The sequence below is a fragment of the Ostrinia nubilalis genome, chromosome Z, assembly GCF_963855985.1.
Source record: "Ostrinia nubilalis chromosome Z, ilOstNubi1.1, whole genome shotgun sequence".
NCBI classification, from domain to species: Eukaryota; Metazoa; Arthropoda; class Insecta; order Lepidoptera; family Crambidae; genus Ostrinia; species Ostrinia nubilalis.
The window spans coordinates 27,734,228-27,737,266 of NC_087119.1; the positions used below are offsets into that span (position 1 = coordinate 27,734,228).

Below are 3,039 nucleotides of genomic sequence, written 5' to 3' on the forward strand. Positions count from 1 at the left end.
ATAAGTGTAATTACTGGTAAAACGTTTTAGGAAGAAATTACTGTAAAAAATGTTTACAATGATCCAATGTCGGAAATCACGAAATAAACACTTACGCGTGGAATCTTATGTCACTTCCAGGACACCACGTACTACCGCAACCACGCACTACAAAATTTTGCACCAATTCTTGTGATAAAACAATGATTATTTCCTGTAAACAATCTCAAACGAAATTAACTGCTTAATAAACAAAATAGTAAACAACCGCCATGATGGGCCGGATTGGGCCGATGTTGCCACATGGTACCGATTACCCAGGAATTGGGATTGTAATTCCCTGATTCGCCAACACATTAAGCCTAAATGGCCGACAATTTTGTGATTTTTTATTTAACTAGGAAATCTTAGTTTCAAATATTAATTATTTATTTGTTTAACTTCTGATTTGGTTTGTGAATTGGCTATTTCGAAGAATTTACAAGGAGATTTAAATCAGAAGATAGCAATACTACAGTTCACATTAAAAAGAGAGGTAGGGCCGCAGAGAGCGAGATAGATATAAGTAGGTATTTGACTCAAGTTTTTGTTCCAACTCTGCCCTCCATTTTTATCTTTAGCTTCATGGAGAGCACAACATAGCCACAGATTAGAGAGTATGTCTAAAGCATAAAGTTAATATTTCCGAAGGAATATTAACTTTATGGTCTAAAGACAGATAGGAAACGGCCCTAGTATTGGTTAAACGATAAACAAACTGGTACCGAGCTAGATTGTCCAGTAGGTGGCGCTGAATACAATATGGCGTCTGCCGCCCACAGATTAAATATACCTGTCATACTTTTTTATGATCCGTTCCTTTTCATGTATTGCGGTTAAAAATAAAACTATTGAAGTATCAAATGAAACTTTATTGATGAAATATAACATGAAATATTTTGTTTACGAAAATCAATAAGCATTAAAACTATTGGATTTTAAAAGATTACAGTTACTGTTGTGATTACAGTAGGTACATTGTTTTAGTTTTTACATAATGTACTCACGGCTTGACATTTGTATGTAACTCATACAAAATAAGTTGCGTTATGACTTATAGTAAAATAGTTTTTAATGTTCTCCATAAATTCACACGTTCACTCTCACTTTGGTTCTGTCCAATCCAATAGCCACTGTAAGCAGGCCAGATCTACACGTTTCTCACCACCTGTAAAATATATGAAATATTTGTAAATTAAGAGCAAAAAGATGCACATGTCACCGTAAGACTGTAATCTCCTACATCATCTACATTCTACACTAATATTATAAAGAGTACAGCAGATGAACAAGTGATCTGTCTTATCTACCATACCTACTTACTGTCTGTTTTGTTTCTAGATTTGCACTACTTTGTTAAATAAAATTAATTTACCTAGTCAAATGTGTACTTGTCAATCAATTACATGTACATTCACAGAATCTGGATTCCACCAATCTGTAATTAAATAATTAACTTTTATTTGATCCTAGTTGAAAAGCGTCAGAGGATAGTGTTAGAATCATTTTGAGGGTGTTTTAAATTTTAAAGGTACTTACCAAATGTTCTTATCAACAGAAGTTAATATTCATCTAATACAAATCTTCCTAATTTAATGCATTTATGTCATGGCATAACTTGCAAATGAAATGAGTTCATCGTTTGTAATCAAGCATTCTTGGTCTGGTTTTATTGCTTATATAGGTTTCTTCTAAACTTATTTGAATAGGAAGTAAAGGTTGGTTCATCTGGATTTTAAGTAACAGTTGACAATAATGATCAGCACCGGTGATTCCATAGCAAGCACTTTTATTGTAATTGCAGCTTAACACCTTATAAGTTCGATATTAACCTGAAACAAATAGGTACTTAGATTCACTGTATAAAACACGTATCATCATTCACTGTGTCCTGCAATCTATGCCTGCAATGTACCTACGTGTATTGTATTTTGGGTCCAAACTACAAAGTATGTTGTTACTCCATGAAACGATCCATATTTAGTTTCCATTGATTTAAATGGAGTTATGAATGATATTGTAATGAAGATTTAATCCTTTGTGTGGTTCAATACTTGATAAAACATGATGTTGCTGCAAGCTGCAAATTGCAATAACCTTTCTCGAGTGGATATCTTAGTTGAGAGAAATTTCTTCTTAAAACAAACATCAATCCAACTGGCAATCCATGCACATGTAGTTCTTATTAATATTGATTGAGAAATTATTGATTTTAATTAGATAAAATTTGTTTAAAGAAAAACACGTTTTTTCGATGAAAATTTTTGACGTTTTTTTTTTTTAATAATGTCTCAGTTGTAGACTTGAGACGGAACTAAATTGATTAAAGTGAAAATTACGACTTTGAATTAATATACTTTTAAATAATCATTTCATTTATAGAATGCAAATAGATTCAATAAAATAATTTATAAATAAAAGTTGAAGTTGTAATTCGAAAATGTTTACTAACTTGATTCCAGACACTCAAAAGACCATTGTCGCATAAAGAATAACTATAAAAAAAGTCACTTCCTCTCGGAACTGTCAAAAAAATTCACTCTCTATGGAGCTGTCAAACTCTATGGCGTTTCCACCCCGTGAACATAGCGGCGAGAGTAGGTACCTAATGAAAGTGAGTTTTGATTTTGTGTAACTAAAAAATATAATTATCGATAGTGTACCTACTTACTTATTGACCGTGTGAAAGATTATTTGGCTGGTTAAACACCATGAATTTAAAGGGTTCTGAGAGATCGTTCAGGAGCTCGTAGCCATGCTGCGCTATCATCATTATGAGAGTAAGAGAAGAAAGTCAAGTCACAAGTCAAGTCACGAATGATGATGTCGAAAGCTGTCACTGTAGTTATGTTTCACAGTTTTTTTTATAGGACTACCCTCATCTTACACATAATATTGTCAACTTGTGTAATTCGCTGGCGTTATTTAACCTGAGGGTTGACTGACGTGACAATATTGTAATAAACCTTTTCTATTGTGATTGTGTCGCTTTGTGTGTTTATTTATTTCTGCGCCGTGATG

The 3,039-nt window shown here is 32.9% G+C and overlaps 1 long non-coding RNA gene across 1 annotated transcript; it reads right to left on the reverse strand.

Annotated features, from left to right (window-relative positions):
• Positions 1 to 875: 875 nt before the first annotated feature.
• LOC135086452 (uncharacterized) lies at positions 876 to 2,289 on the reverse strand. The gene is made up of 4 exons (XR_010260488.1): positions 1,938 to 2,289; positions 1,558 to 1,850; positions 1,394 to 1,456; positions 876 to 1,186 (listed from the first exon to the last, which is right to left on the reverse strand). It is a non-coding gene; the product is annotated as an uncharacterized LOC135086452 (long non-coding RNA).
• Between the last annotated feature and the right edge of the window lie 750 nt (positions 2,290 to 3,039).